The following is a 17,672-nucleotide window of genomic DNA, read 5'->3' as shown; positions in this document are numbered from 1 at the left end:
TGAGAAAGATTAACATACAGAGAGTTTTCACATGACCCTGACTCACGTAGGTTGGGTTCCTCTGGAATGTTCTGCTATTTTTATGTTATGCCACCTTAACAACCCCTCATCCCCCTCCCCATTCCTTGGTTTGTGGTTTTTCCCCTTAAAAGCCCCCTCTCAAACTGGCTGTCAGGGTCAATTCAGCTCCTGCGTGGGCGTACGAATTGACCGGCAGCTAGCTGTCACATGCCCCAAAAAGCCTCGCTTTTGCTCCAGTTCACAGTGTCTCGAGCAGATTACTGGGTGGTCGCGACTTTCTGAGACTTGAGTGAGGGTCTCCCTTCTGTGGAGGTCTTCATCAGCAGCCCTAAATAAATGCAGTGAGTCTCATGTATGCACAAAATGACAAAGTGAAAGAGAAACTTGGGTACGGGGGAAGGAAGATATTTGGTGTGAATAGGGAATACTGGGGGTGACATTGATCAAAGAACATTGTGTATATAAAAGCATAATGTAATAAATATATTTACTGTATATAAAATATATATGAGTAAGCAATTTTAAAAGAAAATAACAGGGCACAGAACTAAAAATAAATAAATAAAATTTTAACAAAAAAATTAAAACCCTGCTGTAGCTCTGTCTGAAAGATCTAGTCAATTTGGTTTCATCTTTTCTTCATTCTAGTAAGTTTTAAGCATCCCCGTGTTGGTGACTTGATTCCCATGACCCCAAGTGAGTCCTTTAAGAGGTGACCCACTCACAGGGGCCCTGACTTTTTGAATGAATTTACACTATTAATTGTGAGAGAAGATTGATGTCACAGGAGCAACTTCCTGTTTAAAGGATTAGCACGGCTCAATTTTCTCCTCTCTCTGTATGCACACCTCCACCTGCACCCTTCTCTCCCCCATCCCACCCCCATCCCTTCTGGGATGATACAGCAAAAAGACTCAGGTCCTTCAACCCTGAATTTTTGAGCTTCTAGAACTATAACAAAGATTCTGTATTTTTAAATAAATGACTTAGTCTTAGATATCCTGTTACAGCAATATAAAACAGACCAAGACACCAGTCCATTAGGCTAAGACCCATGACCCCCAGCAGCACCCCACTGCACCCCTCCAATCAGCAGGAGGCCAGCTGTTCTGATTTGCTTGGCTTTGTAATTAATGTTCCCCAGGAGATTCAAGAGCATCCAGCCCCACTCCATCAAAGAACAAGGATTTGAGAACCAGTTTTTAAGACAAGGCCACATAAAAGGACCACTGACTCTCTCCCCCTGTCCTTGGAGCTAGATCCCTAGAGAAAGGTCGGAGGGTCCCTGTCTGTTGCTTCCATGCCTGCTCTCATGCCCCCTCATCTGGCCTGAAAAGAGAAAGGAATACAAACATTGTTTACTATCCATGAATGAGCTTTGGTACAAGTATCTCAAAGTAAACTTTTGTGGTTATTATTCTAAATCCAGAGATAATAGTGGAGGCCTTTGAGCTACACACACCAGTCCACCCAGAATGCCCCACACCCATTAAAAGCAGCATTATTAAAAACAGCAGCTACTGGGCGTGCTTAGAAATGACTCTTCTCCAGTAAATAACTTGGAATGTTTTTATTTTAGAATATCAAAGGGAGTCTGGACCACATTATAGCTAATTGACTACATATTTCCGTGAGTAGAAATGAAGCTATATTTCAGTTATAAGGATAGCAACCACAATGCCTTTAATGCTGGTAACCAGCTTTTTGAAAAGAAGAGGGGGGAATAGGAGTGGGGGAGTGCAAGATGCAAGTGGTGCATGAAATTCCAGCCTCACTCTGAACTCTGAATGGTACTTTTCCATCTAGAGGGAAAGAATGGACACTGTGACCCAGGGACAGCAGCCTTGGGGCTGTGGTCCCCATCCATAGGTCTATTGCAGATAGACACATTCTTATGGGCAATTCTCACCCTTGCCCTCTCCCTCCCTCCCTCCCTCCCTCCCTCCCTCCCTCCCTCCCTCTCTCCCTCTCATTTCCCCTCTCTCTGCCCCCTAAATGGAAGATGGCTACAGCCTGATAGATTTCTGGGAAAAAATGAATTCTGAAAGTTGAGCACCCTTAAAAGGCAGAGCTACTCCTGAAGTTAAGAAGCAAGAAGATCTTTCTCTTTGTGGTTTTCATAATTACTTTGTATTCCACAGTAATTGCGCTTAATAAGCATTATTTACTTTATGATCCAACCAATCATTTTTGGGCTTAGCTGGAGTTGTAAAGGATGAGAGAATAGAGATTTCAGGGAAGCCCCCTTACCTGCAGTTCCCTAGTTGCACCCCAGGTCTGGGGGAGGGGTGCCAGTAGAGCCACACCTAGCTCCCCCACCCCCACCAGGCTGGTATCTTCTCTGTTTACTTTGTTGGTGAGGAAATCACTTAGCTGGGAACTTCTTGAACTATGGCTGTGGCTGTGGGTGGCCTTGATTAAATGCTCTAGGAAGGAAAGAAAAGAGAGAAATCTTAATTATCCAGAACCCTAGGACAGTAAGGATGTCAGTGGAAATTTCCCATATAACCAAGAATTCTTTTTGATTCTTGGCTTTCAACTTTTAATTTTTACTATTTCAGACGGAAAATTAAGCCAAATGAATCACATCCTTCCTTGGGTTCTTAAACAATGGACATAATTCAAAAACTTCTATCTAGGTTTTAAAAGGATAGTTTACCACACTGACTTGTAATATGAAGATGACCTCCCCGGTTGCGGAGACATGCAAGCTGATTTATTTTTATATTAAGTGACCCAGATTTGTGTGTGTGTGTGTGTGTGTGTGTGTGTTCTTCAGTGATGTTTCTTTTTTACAGTCTTTCTGGAAACCCCTATCATGACTATCAGCACACCTGCCAACAACCATCTCATTCCCAGTCCTAACATGTGGCTTCTGTGGGAATTAGAACCGCTAGGCTCTCCACACTGAGTATAAAGGTTAGCAGGGTTTGAAGATGAACACAGGGACAGAAAATAGGGCATATATGTGTCCTACCAAACTTCTTAATGATTGCCAACTTTCTGTAGAGAGACTTTGTCAGAAAGCTGACTTTGAGAAAACAGGGAGGTTATTGCAGCTTCTCCAGTAAGATTGATTAAAAACTTAGACAGGATAGACCCAGATTTATTACTTTTCTGTTGCTGAGATAAAATATCATGACAAAGGCAACTTACAGGAGGGAAAATGAGTTTATTTGGGTTTATGGTTCATTGTGGCGGGATGGTGGTGGTGACAGATATGGTGGTGACAGATATGGTGGTGACAGATATGGTGGTAGGAACAGCTGAGAGTTCACATCTCAAACACCGAGCATGAAGCAGAGAGCAAACTGAGAATGCCACATGGCTTTTAAACCTTGAACCTGCACCCAGTGATGTACTTCCTTCAGCAGGGCCACACCTCCTAAGATCCCCAAACAGCACTAGGGACCAAGTGTTCAAATGCCAAGTGTTCAAATGACTATACAGAGGGACCTCATTTAAACCACAGGAGGTTAGCAGTAGAGCAGTAACCTAGCATGTTTAAAACCCTGGGTTCAATCTCCAACACCGTTAAAAAAAAAAAAAAAGCAAAGGTAAGATACTAAGGAGAGATATAATTTATAAGAAGAATTTTCTTCTTTCTAATGATGAATCTAATATGTACCAATTTTTTAAATAACCAAATTTTACAAATACATACAATGTTGCAAAGAAATCCCTTAGCATTCCCCTCTTCCCGTGCCATTCTTAAAAAGTACTTATGAAAAGTACTTACGTTGTGACTTTTAAGAGCGTAAATTAGGATCTGCTTATGCCTTACAACTTCACATTTCAATATACTAATCTATCCTAAATATTTTGTGTATCAGTCTATTTTTAGTTACTTTATTACTTTTAGCTACAGCTTAGTATTCCATTTAAGAAGTTCCATAATTTACTTAAACAGGGTTCTCCTCCTTCCCTTCCCCTGCCCCCTCCCTCCTCCTCCTCCTTCTTCCTTGTTCTCTTTGACTGCCACTTCCTCTCTGCTCTTTGGCTGTCCTGAGGTGAGCATCTTTCTTCCACATACCCTTCCACCACTATACTCTGCTTCAGACCTAAAACAACGGAGCCAACTGAACAGCAAAGCAGAGTCTCTGAAACTGGGAACCTATAGCTGTCTTCTTCCCTTAAGTACATTCTTTGGGTATCTTGTCACAGTGTCAGATAATTGACTAACATGGCTTTAGTAAGTTCCCTGCCTGATGTTTTCTCATAAGCAGGAACATTGCTGATTTCTTACAATGTTAACAACTCCCCTGGCTGCTTCTGTGAATTCCCACACTATTCTAATGGATTTGAACTTGTTTCTTTCAGAGTTTCCAGTGTATTGTCATATTACATATAATTTACCATCCCTCTTGCAATACATATGATTGGTTCCCCTCTCTTCTACATTTTTTTTAAACAGATGCCCCCTGTCCTGCCTAGGCTAGTCATTAACTCCTAGGAGCAAGAAAAGCTTTTAACTCACCCTCCTGAACAGCTAGTATTACAGGCACAGGTCACTGCACCCAAAATTTTATTGGTTATTTATAATCTGATTGTATTAGCTTCATTTTTTCTTTCCCAGAAAAGAATGTTGGGCAATGGGAGTAATAGTAGATAGTCTTGTTTTGTTGATTTTGTTTGCTTGGTTTTTGGTTTTTGTTGTTGTTGTAGCTGTTGTTTCAAGACAGGGTTTCCCTATGTGGTCCTGGCTGTCCTGGAACTCAATCTGTAAACCAGACTGGCCTCTAACTCAGAGATTTCCCTGCCTCTGCCTCCAGGGCTGGGATTAAAGGCATGCACCACCACATGGCTTGTTTTGCTGATTTTTAAAAAAGATTTATTTATTTATTTATTTATTTATTTATTTATTTATTTATTGTATGTGAGTACACTGTTGCTCTCTTCAGACACACTAGATGAGGGCAGCAGATCCCATTACAAGATGGTTGTGAGCCGCCATGTGGTTACTGGAAATTGAACTCAGGACGTCTAGGAAGAGCAATTAGTGCTCTTAACCGCTGAGCCAACTCTCCAGCCCTTGTTTTGTTGATTTTAATGGTAACATTTCCATTGTTTTTCTGTTAATTGATGAGTCATAACATGTACATGTCATACTGTGGAAGTATTTTAGTATTCTACTAGTTTTTAGAAAGGTATCAAGACTAGAGAGATGGCTCTGTGGTTAAGAGCACTGGTTGTTCTTCCAGAAGACCTGGGTTCAATTCCCATCACCCACTATAGACAACTGGAGTTGTCTATAACTCCAGTTCCAGAAGATCTGATACAAAGCCATCAAGAACTTTAATTGCTATATACAACCTGATTCCTAGGTTATCTGTGACCTGAAGCAAGATTTTTAGCTTTGCTAGGCTTTAGCAACCTCATCTATAAAATGACAATGACAGATAGGTCTTGGGTCATTCGGCAACAGAGAGGGCTGAGTGAGAAGATGCATACAAACATGTCAGAGAGCACCCATTACACAGTAAGTGCAAAATACATGTTCTTGCAAGTGTTATTGTTTTACTGTGGATAAAGTTTCAAATTTATTACATTCTTATATATCTTTTAAGGCAATCATGGCTTTTCCCTCTTGACTATTCATACAGTGAGTTACACTAATAGGGTTTTAAAAGTTGAATCAGCCTGAAATGAGTCCCACTTTGTCAAAGTGGATTAATGGATTCCATTTGTTAATAGTTTAATTAGATTTTTGACATTATGTTTAAAAACAAGATTACTCTGTTGTCTAGAGGTGCCGAGTGTGCATGAGTATGTTCAAATTTATGCAGTGTATGATGTATATGTCAATGTTCTACTGCTGTGAAGAGATATTGCGATCATGGCAACTCTTATAAAGGAAAGCACTTAATTGGGACTTATTTATAGTTTCATAGTTTTCTTTTTAAAAGATTTATTTATTTATTTTATGCATATGAGTACACTGTAGCTGTCTTCAGACACACCAGAAGAGGGCATCAGATGCCATTACAGATGGTTGTGAGCCACCATGTGGTTGCTGGGAATTGAACTCAGGACCTCTGGAAGAGCAGTCAGTGCTCTTAACCATTGAGCCATCTCTCCATCCCAGTTTCATAGTTTTAGTCCATTATCACCTTGGCAGGCAGACATGATGCTGGAGCAAGAGCTGAAGGAAGGCAGCAGAAAGAGAATGCCATTGGGCCTGGCTTGGACTTTAAAACCTCAAAGTCCACCCTCAGTGACATATTTCCACAAGCAAGGCCACACCTCCCAATTGTTTCAAATAGAGACTCTCCTTAAGCACTCAAATCATTGAGCCTATGGGGCCATTCTTCTTCCACCCAGCACAGTTTGTGCATCTGATGTCTATACAGTGAGTATCTGTAGTATTGAGAAGCATTAGGAATAAGACAACTACTTTTATAGCCAGTCAAGGCCCAAGGAAAACAAAATATCTGTATGTCCTGGTAGAACCAACAAACAGCTCCCAAAGAACTGAGGTTTTATAACCAACGACCTGACTGATTAGCTCTGACTCATCAAGATGTGGGATGATCACCAGTCTGGTTCTTTTCACTTCCTGGCTCGCCCTTCCCTCTGCCTTTTTACCCAACCCACTCAGCAACCAATCAATATTTCCCACATTACAGGCTCAAGCTAAATAGTAAGGTTCATCCCAAGTCAATGCCTTCTTTATTCACAGTAGGAGCCAGTCAGACTCCCTTCAAACACAGATGAGGGCCTTCTATCTCTAATATGGTTTAGCAACCTCTGCCCCTGTTGAGCCTCCTCCCCAGTACAGGAAGCTGTCTCTGCACTGCTCAGTGAACCTTGCTTGCTTCCTCTTCTGTCATTCTTGTGCATCGTCCCACATGGTCATAAGCCACTGGTTCAGGGCAACTCCGGCAGCTGCTGAGTTTTCTGGCACCTAAGCCCACTAAGAGCCAAAAATAAATCCATAGTGATGGAAACAAATATTCTTAGTGTCACACAAAACACAGGACCCAACAGAACTAACACAACAAGGCAACTTCTTTTTGAGAAAGGGGCTCTCCATGCCCCCAATCACATTGCAAAGTACACAAGATCAGGAATTCCACTCTGTCTTTCCCCCATTGCCTAGGTCCAATGTCACAGGCTTTTGAGATTGGCTAGTTTTAAAATAGAAGCAAAGAAAACGAAGGAAGGGGGTGTGGGGTAAAGATTGCTTTAAGCCATCAAGTTCTAGCAATTCAGAGGGGCCTTTGTGCAAACAAAATTTTTCTAAATGAGGGAGATTATAAGATTTGAATCCCTTTGCATAAAAGTGTAATCCATGAACCTTTGATTGATAAAACAAACACAAAAAATGTTTCTCATGGTAGCTCTCAAAGAACCCCACAAAGTGGGGTGTTACGTGGGTTATATATGTGTGCAGACATAGTTGTATTTATGTAGAGTGTGGTGTGTGTGGTGTGTGTGGTGTGGAGGTGGACAGTGCTTGTGTGCGGTATATAATGTGTGTAATCTCTGTGAAGTTAGGGCACCAAGGGTGTGTTGGCTTCATACAATAAGTAGGGAGGTTTTCCCCTTATGCGCTGGGTAAGTTAAATCACAAAAAGAACATTTCTTCCTCAAAGGTTTAAAATTAGTAACTTGTTGAGTGATCTGAGACTAAGTAGTCCATGGCAGCCCTGTCAATTTCTTCCACAAATTGCATTTAAAAAAATCTCTGAGTCGATGTTAGTAAGAATGTCTTTGAAGATCACCCATTCAATCTTGTGCATTAGAACATTAGAAACAGCTGTTTTGGATATTATATCAAATAATAGTGCAGTATATTAAAAAGGCTGTTCTCAAGTTAGTATGAAGAAAAAGAGAAGAGCTGAGACGCAATTTTGGCACTAAGAATACCATAAAATGGTCAGCAGGGGAACAAGTCTCCCTGGGGAACTGGTTCATCTTTGACAAATAAAAATAGAGAAATATGTGTTCAGTGTATTTACCATGGCTAGATAGGTTCCAAATAAGCACTCAAAAGTGAATATGATCCTGATCAGGAGACTAATTTCTTCCAACATGGCAGCTCTTGCTTTCCTCGGTCCTGCTCATTGTGCACAGTGCGCATGCACAGATGGAAGCTAAGGGCATGCTGTGCTCTGGTTTTGTGGAATCATAAAGGCTTCATAGAGAGGCTACATGAAAAAACTGAAAAGGTTCCTAAAGACTGTGTGAACTCTTTAAGTGCTCACCGGCCTGGACGTAAGATAGGGCATAGGCTCTGTCTGATCTTTGCTAGGTGGGAAGGTAGTACAGACTCCAGGCTGGGGGAGCCCTGGGCCTATGTCCTTTCTGGACGCACACTTGTGTGGGCTTCCCTTCTTTCACTCTGAGGTTGAGAAGATGGTACATTAGGATGTGCACAGGGGTACAAACATTCCCTGGCCCCTCATGAATGCTGACTTCCTTAATTTCTCGAAGTCTCTTTCTTGGCTTCAGTTTTCCCAGAACCCGGGAAACACATTGGTGACAGTTCTGGCTTGACACAGTCGGCCACTTCTTGAACATGGATGCTGGAAGACTAATCCTAAACTCTCAAAGAGCTTAGACAGGAACATGAACATCCCATTCTCAACAGTGACAGTCCAGTTGCTGTTGTTTCCAGAGAATGTGTCCATCCCAGGTCCTCCAGAGAACTTTAAAATGAAATGGGCTTTATTTGGTTGGGTTTGCAGTCAATCGGAGCCATAAGAACTGCAAGGGATGTCACACCTGGAGAAATGGGTCCCTGGAACCTGTTGCAAGGATGCTGTGGCCACAGCAAGTTGTGATGGTTGATTTAATGTCAACTTGACTGGGCCACCGGGAGTACAGTGCTAAGCTGTGGATCTTCTTCCTGGCTGCTCATGGTAGATCCACTGGCTCTACAGTTCCTCAGACTGTTCTCTAGGGGTGTCTCTGATGCCGTTCTGGGTTTCCAAAGATCACTTGTGGTAGTGGAAAGAGATTTAAGAGCCAAGAAGGCCTTGATTCAAAATTACAAACATGTCAAGTTTTCTGTAACCTTGAACTGGTTCAGAAACCTTTCTGAGCTGATATTCCATAGTCTGCAAAGTCAGTCTAGCAGATGCTGTTTGCAGTTATCAGGAGGATTAAAGACAGTGCACAGAGTGTCTGCCATGCTGTAATGGTAGTTCTTAGGTCAGTTAGTATAAAATGAAAGAGCCAGAGACCTCCTGGACGATGTCTCACACTAAGACTACAGTGGTCCTCTGCCTTGTCATTAAAAAGGAAATAGAGTTTCTAATCAAAATGAAAATTATCCAACATTCTACTACTGTGGATTGCACTAAAAATTATGGACTGCAGTCATGAGAAGCAGAACATTCTGCAGATATTTGTTTAATATCTATTGGCACAGAACCGATGCTCCATTCCATCAAGATAGTCTGGACTTGGAGTCAATGCATCCAGATGTTTCCATGATTCCCTTGAAATGTACAGAGGTTGACCCTTACCCTCCCGCTTCCAAGCAGTGGGCACTCAGCAGAGGGCACCAGAGTTGTATGTGCTTAATTTCCTCTGTAAGGAAAGGGTTGCAAATTTTTTGACACTCCTCCAATAGAGAAAGGAGCTCCAGTTCCCCTCCCCTGGATTCTGAGCCACCCAATGGAGGGCAATGGGAGGGAAGTTATGCTATTTCTGGGCCTAAAGCCTGAGTGGCTGTCCTGCCAGGAAGATCATATGGAGATGCCATGACACTACATGGAGAAGAAGAGGACCCAGCTAAGTCAGTCATCCAGGATTCCAGTTAACGACCCAGGAATTCGAGAAAATCTATCATGGACCCTCCAAGCCAGAGCAGCTACAAATGACTACCAAGGAACAGTCCCATCCAACACCTGGTTGAACAGAAGAATCCGTTGACTGAGAGCAGGAGTGTGTGACACCAAAACAATGAAATACAAAATGGCTACTATTTCAAGACACTGAATGTGTGTGTGTGTGAGTGTGTGCGTGTGCGTGTGCGTGTGTGTTTAAATACCAATAAATGACCCTGAAGTAAAAGCTTGCTCTTGGAGCTGCCTTTGTTAGGGCCCCACACAACCCTAAGAATTTGAAATAGCTCAGTCCCTTGGACCCTTTATTACACTTTGATTATACATGTTCAGGGCTATTTTTCTTGTTCACCATCTGAGACTCAGGGTGGGTATGTAGGGATGACACCCAAAGGCTGCCTCTCTGATTGAAATAGAAACTGACTAGTCAACTCCAATCCTCTGCCCTTGATCATCATTTTAAAATCTGCAACAGTAAGGCTAAGGAGAGGAGAAAGAATGTCATGTGGAAAGACAGTGAGGAGGCAGCTTCAGATTGGTTGGCATCTAGTCAGAAATCAGGCTAAAATCAAATTCTTCTTGTGAAGAAATGATCTAACCTTTAGCCACACTTAGGAAATGCTGCCCATTGTTCAACCTAACCCCACCTTAGAGGATAAGTCAAGACAAGCAACTAACAGGCCAACAGAGTTCCTTTCTTTCCAGTTTATTTCTGACATTAGCTTCATAGATTCACTCATTCAGTTAGCAAGCATTAAGTGTTAAAGTGTAGGAAAAGCTAAGAAATATACTTTTGTGAAATATGTACTTCACCTGCTTGGAGCACAAAATAAGATACCTGCTTCCATAATCAAATCAATAAAAGGCCACATGCCCATTTCAAGGATAAGAATTTCCTGTCCTAATGCATTCATGAAGCATGCACATTCACTTAAAGCAGTGGTTCCCAACTTTCCTAATGCTGTGACCCTTTAATTCAGTTCCTTATGCTGTGATGACCCCCACCATAAAATTATTTTGTTGCTACTTCATCACTGTAATTTTGCTATTATTGTGCAGTATATGTGATATGCTGGATATGTGATATGTGACTCTCACAGAGCTCTTAAGCCATGGGTTGAGAACCACTGATTTAAAGAAAGTCCATCCTGTCTGTCTGCTGGAAAAAAGCCACTCTCCACCTACCAGTGTTGCTCATTTCTTCACAGTGAAACTGTTAATATCAGAGCATCTATTGAAATCTTTTGCCAAAATAAATAGGGCTGTATGTGTAGTAGAGTGATACAATACTTGCCTAGCATGCTTGAGGTCCCTAGTACTGTGAAGTGGGGAGGGGGGGAAGAGGAGACAGTGGTGATGGTGATGGCTGGCCTTGTGTACTATAAGAATCACCACTGTATGTGAGGCTCAGTAACAATTTGGCAGTAATCTAGTACAGGGAGAATAAAAATATCTTACTCCTCCTCTCCTTCCTATTCCTGACCTCCATGTTATTTATTACCTTTGGTGCTTCAGATATCAGCATTAAAGATTTTTAGGGAAAAATATTTTTATATTCCCAAATGCTCTCCACCTATGATAGCCATGGAAGCCATTACCAGCAGTAGACCTCTTACATGAGCAACCAATTAGATTCCAAGAGAGGAAGTCCTTCCCCCAGGTTGGCTTCAGGTCCTGACCTATCATTAACTGCTTGCCCTGGCCCCTTCTCTAACAAACATCAAAGTTTTTCCAATGATACATCGCCCTTGTCCATGGCCATTTCAGGACAATAACACATGATCTGCCAACCTTGGAGAGGACATTCACACACCAAACTGGATAACAACAACGACAAAAAAAGTCACGAATTTTACACTAGAACTGTAGAATCAGGACAGACTTCAAGACTATGGAGTCCAATCTCCTCACTGCCCGGCAAAATAAGTAAATCTTAAAAAAAAAAAAAAAAAACTGGGCAGTGGTGGTGCACGCCTTTAATCTCAGCGCTTGGGAGGCAGAGGCAGGCAGATTTCTGAGTTCGAGGCCAGCCTGGTCTACAGAGTGAGTTCCAGGACAGCCAGGGCTACACAGAGAAACCCTGTCTCAAAAAAACCGAAAAACAAAAACAAGATTTACTTATTTTGTGTATGTGAGTACACTGTTGCTGTCTTCAGACACACCAGAAGAGAGCATCAGAACCCATTACAGATGGTCATGAGCCACCATTGTGGTTTCTGGAAATTGAACTCATGACCTCTGGGAGAGCAGTCAGTACTCTTAACTTCTGAGCCAACAACTCTCCAGCCCTGTTCACATTTTCATATACTTGCCTCTCTCTGCCTCTAAACCAACTGGAAAACACTTGAATAACTTGAGGGCTTTATCTTTTTTCTTTGGGAAAAAAAAAAAACAGAAACATTTCTTGTTAGCCAAGTCAGACTCTGACAGAGTTTGGCATTGGCAGCTGGGGAGTATCTTTCTAAATCTGGAAACACTACATCTTTTTTGAAAGTCAGAGAAACAATTTGTACCTCTTAAATGTGAGGAGATGTATTTCTTTGTGTGAAAAAAAATAACTTCAGTGGAATTGCTAAAGGTAAATATTGGGCAAAACTATCCACAATGTGGGAGATACTGAGCTTGTCAGAACTGTTTCCAACGAGAAGATAAAGCAGGGAAATTCATTTCCATTTGCAAATATTTTCTCTAAATTTTCTCTAGAAAATGTATATAAAAGGGTTTGTGTGTCATCAAAGCTGAATATCCAGTTATTTGATAAAGAAAACAAGTTGAAATGAGCTTAAGAGAAAACAAATTATTTACCTGATGGCACAAGATCTGCAATATTACCCTCTGGGATTGTAACTGAGGTCCCCAAGTGCACACTGTGTTTTATTCACATATATAAATGATGGGAAAATAATGATTTCATGTGTGAAGGAACACCTATAGATCCTCATTTACTCCTTTTTACTTTTAAAATACTTATGGCAGGTCACAATTATACTTATTTCTGGGCATATAAGATACAGAAACATCTTCTAACTCTCACAGTCCAGTGGAGGAAGACAGACTGATGAATGGGTTGGAACCATAAGCCAGGCCCTGTGAGGGGAGAATGTACAGACCTGGATTAAAGAGGGAGGGGCCTGAGGTTTAAAAGTGTGTGAGCTAGTGTCTAAAGACAATATGGGAGGGAAGGGATGGATATGAGAAATAAAAAAATAACACTGAGTCGCTGTCCTAGTGACTGGTTGGATGAAGGGTCTATGGGGGACAGTATCCTAGTTTGCTTTCTATTGCTGTGATAGACACCATGACCAAGGAGTTTGTCTAGCTGACACAGCCTGATTGAGGGAAACCAAAGCAGGAACTCAAGCAGGGAAAGAACGCTGAGGCCAGAGCTGAAGCAGAAGCCATAGAGGATCACTGATCCCTGTTTTGCTCCTTGTAGCTCTCTTGCTTTTTTCATAGAACCAAGAACTATCTGTCCATTGGTAGGAATGGGTTAATCTAGAAACACAACACGTGTTAAGAAAATGTCCCAACAGGCTTGCCTCCAGGAAGGTCTGATGGAAGCATTTTCTCTCTCAGTTGGCATTTCTTCTTCCCAGATGACTCCTACTTGTGACAAGTTGGCAAAAATGTAACCAGTGCAGGTGGCAATAGAACAGCTTCCCAGGGCCACATCCTAACTGCATGTTTAGGCTGCTCTCACAGCAGGGAAGCCTATGCCAACACCCAAAGGAGAGCACTTCATACACCTGACTCACTCCCTGTCTGGCCAGCTCTACCTGAGAAAGCCAGCACAATGACCAACAAGGTGCTTTCAAAGACCTGAAATTCATGACACAGGATGACCTGTAACCTTCTGGAACATCATTTTTCAGAGCCTAGACTCTGGGTAGTTACATAGTTACTACCCTGCTTAGCAACAAGATTTCCTCTCACATGATCAATCTTTGGGCTCTTTGGGCTCTTTGCCTTTGTTTTTGTTTTAATACTGGATGCTCCATCACACAAAAAGTAAGGAAACTAGGAGAAAGGGTATTTGTGGTGTTTTGAATACACTTGGCCCAGGGAGTGGCACTATTAGGGGGTTTGGCCTTTTTGGAGGAAGTATGTCACTGTGGGTGTGGGTTTTGAGACCTCTTCCTAGATGCCTGGAAGCCAGTCTTCTGATTGCTTTTGAAACAAGATGTAGAACTCTCATATCCTCCTTCACTGTGCCTTCCTGGATGCTTCCTTGCTCCTGCCTTGATGATAATGGACTAAACTCCTGAACCTGTAAGCCAGCTCCAATTAAATGTTGTCCTTTATAAGAATTGCCTTGGTCATGGTGTCTCTTCACAGCAATGAAAACTAAGTCACTAATGAACTTGAGTTTGGCCCAGTGTCTTTAGTTACTTTACTGTTCTATTGCTATGAAGAGACACCATGATCACAGCAACTCTTACAAAGGACATTTAGTTGGAGCTGGCTAATAGTTCAGAGATTTAGTCCATTATCATCATGGTGGGAAGCATGGTGGCATGTAGGCAGACATGGTGCTGGAGACAGAGCTGACAGTTCTACATCTGGAAACATAGAAAGCAGAAGTGACTGAGTACCACAGTAGGCCTAACTTGAGGGCATGAGACCTCAAAGCCCAACCCCTACATTGACACACTTCCTCCCACAAGGCTACTCCTACTCCAGCAAAGTCACACCACCTAATAGTGCTACTCCCTGTGGGTTGAGCATTCAGTGGCATGAGTCTATGGGGCTATTCCTATTCAAGCCACTACAGACTGTTTTATTTATAATCTAGTCACTAGGTTGCTACATCTGACAGAGCAGGATACGTTCCTATGGACCTCATGAAAAAGATCCAATTTCTACTAAGCCAAGGAAATGAACTTTTTGCATGGGAAGTTGAGGGTTTGTTTTTGTTTTTTTCTGAACTAATAGGAAAAAAACCAGCTTCTGCCTGAAACAAAACTATAAAATTGAGCCTTCCATGAAATTTGTCTTGGTTATCTGTGAGGGCTTGAATATTCGAGATATCCAGTCTTTGAATGTTTCTTCCTCACTTGGTAACACTGTTTGGAGAGTTTCAAGGGGTCTGCACTTGGAGAAAGTATAACACTGGAAGAGGGATTTGGGAGTCTAAAGCCTCACACCATGTCAATTTCACTCTCTCTGCCTCATATTGGTGCTTCAAAATGTAGCCCTCTGCTTCTAGCTCCAATTGCCCAAGCTCTGCCATTACAGACTCCTGTCCCTCTCGAACTGTAAACCCAAATAAATACTTCCTTCAATGAGCTGCCTTGGTCATGGTGTTCCATCACAGTCACAGAAAGGTAAGACAGTATCTCTAATCTATTTCCTTTTCTGTAGCCAAGCCCTCCCTTCTCTCCTCTCAGTACCTTCCTGGGTGACTTCCTGCAGTCTACAAATAACCAACATAGGACCAGGTAAAACAATTCACTTAACCATCTCCTGGCATTACTGTTGCCACCATCAGGTTCTTCCCTTACTGTGGAAAGAAATGTTTTCACAGGACCTCTCTGCATGGATTTTTATGTAGTGTTAGGCAGGGAGAGCCTTCTTGTTTTGAGAGCTTTCTAGTTTTTTAAAAGTTCACCAGAATGTTTCATGGTTCTGCAAGTAATACCATGCTGGATCAAAGGCCACCGGCATTGGATGCATAAGATGCTGGGGAGAGACCTGGGTACAATAGGTGCTAGGATATTGGACACTGGTTCACAGGGGCGTGGTGACTTCTCTCTGCCCTGGGCTTTACCTTAGGGCCTGCTGAAGAGATCACCCAAAACTGACAAGCAATGATAAAATTAAAAAAAAAAATAGTGTGTTATCTCACTTAATCCTCCTTAGTCTTATGAAAGCAGATTATAATTACCCTAATTAAAACAGTAATTCCATTTACAGTTTCTTCCACAAACAGCACTCTCTTAGCCTGGTGATACTGTACTCTCCCAAATATCTTTTCCCTCTACTGTGTTTTCATTGCCCACCAGCCAGAATGGTTTTTAAAGATTTATTTTATGTTATGTGTGATTCTTTTACGTACATTTATGTCTGTGCACCCTGTACATACCTGATGTCCTCAGAGGTCAGAAAAAGTTGTCAGATGTCTTGAAACTGGAGTTACAGATGGTTGTGAGCCACCATGTGGGTGCTGGGAGTTGAACCCAGGTCCTCTAGCAGGATAGCCTGTTGCTTAGCCACTGAGCCATCTCTCCAGTCCCAGGAACTATTTTATTTGTTTATTTTGACACAGGGTCTCACTATGTATCCCTGACTGGCTAGAATTTAATATGTATACCAAACTGGCTGACTTTCAACTCAAAGATCCTCCTGTGTGTACCTGCCTACCTGGTGCTGGAATTAAAGCTGTGTTAAAAGCATGCGCCACCATACCCAGCTGCTGCTGCTTTTTCCATCCTCCTCCTCCTCCCCCTCCTCTTCTTCCTCCTCCTCTCCCTCTTCTTCTTCCTCTTCCTCCTCCTCTTCCTCCTTTTTCTTCTCCTTTTGAAACCCAGGCACATTACCTGCAGCATGTATGTCCCCACTCTGCTGGCAGTGGCAATACAAGCCCTTTGAGCTCTATGCCTTGACAACACTCATACTTAGATATCTCACAGGTCCCTGATATGTCTAAAGCAGATTGGAGAACTGATTGAGCCCCAGTCACCCACCATGCCAGAAAAAAAAAATCTGACTTTTAGACAGTGTTCTTCCATGGTTCCTCTGTGTCAACCATGGTCTGGAGTCCTGTCTGTCTCCTCCCATGTGGCCTCTTAGCCTCCATTCCCAACATCATCTCTCTGCATGGACATTTAACATCACTCCCCAATAGGCCAACATACTCACTCACTCACTCTCTTCTTAACCCACTGTTCACTGATGAGCTTGAGCAGTTTTATAAAATACAAGTAGCACCAAGCCACTCCCCTGCCTAAACAGACTAAACTGGCTAAAGCCTATTGGATGGTCCCCACCTTCCACATATAATATCTGAGACTCAGGCAGCATCCGACCCTTGCACGGTTTCTGAGTCTCATGTCACCACTATATCCAGTGCTATCAATAGTCCTGACTCCCTAGCTCCTTTTTTGACTCCTTGGAAGTTCAAAGGTCCAGCTCCCTTGGGACATTTATCTCTGGTATCTCCAGAGGGCATTCAAATCTAAAGGGCCACATTTGGCTACCGACTGGTTTAAGCAGAAAGGTAACTTGATGGGGTTTGTACTTTAGTCTTAGGTAGTGTGATTACTCTCTTACTGTGGGGTCTAGTTTTCCTTCCCTTTAATCTGAAGGAGAGCTCATAACTACTCTAGGAGGCTATATAGGAGTCTGGCTCTTATCACCAGAGGCTACATTCCAAGATTGCCAGTGGATACCTGATACTACGGATAATACCACACAAAGTTATCCTCTGACCTCCATGTATGCACTATGGTTCTCATGCCTACACACACATATCACCTGCACACAAACATAACAATAATTAAACATTTAGTTAAATTCATCTTGTCTATTAATTGGCCTAACCCTCTCAAGTGCTGTGTAAGTGTTATTATCCTGCCGCTGTGGACGAGGACAGTGGGGCATGAAGGGACCGGTGCATAACTCATCTAATGCCAAGTAACAGAGTTTTGAGTTCAGTGTGATTCGAGACTGACATCCTTTAAAGGCTACATAGGAAAGTTTGCTCAGAACATTTAATGAATATATAAAAACTATACAGCCGGAAGAAGAGGCGGCTAAATCTCTGTAAATTTGAGGCCAGCTAGCAAATTTCAGGCCAGTTAGGATTACACTGTGTGTGTGTGTGTGTGTGTGTGTGTGTGTGTGTGTGTGTGTGTGTGT

This window comes from Grammomys surdaster, unplaced genomic scaffold (assembly GCF_004785775.1).
Source record: "Grammomys surdaster isolate TR1022 unplaced genomic scaffold, NIH_TR_1.0 149, whole genome shotgun sequence".
NCBI classification, from domain to species: Eukaryota; Metazoa; Chordata; class Mammalia; order Rodentia; family Muridae; genus Grammomys; species Grammomys surdaster.
This window is presented reverse-complemented; position numbering follows the sequence as displayed.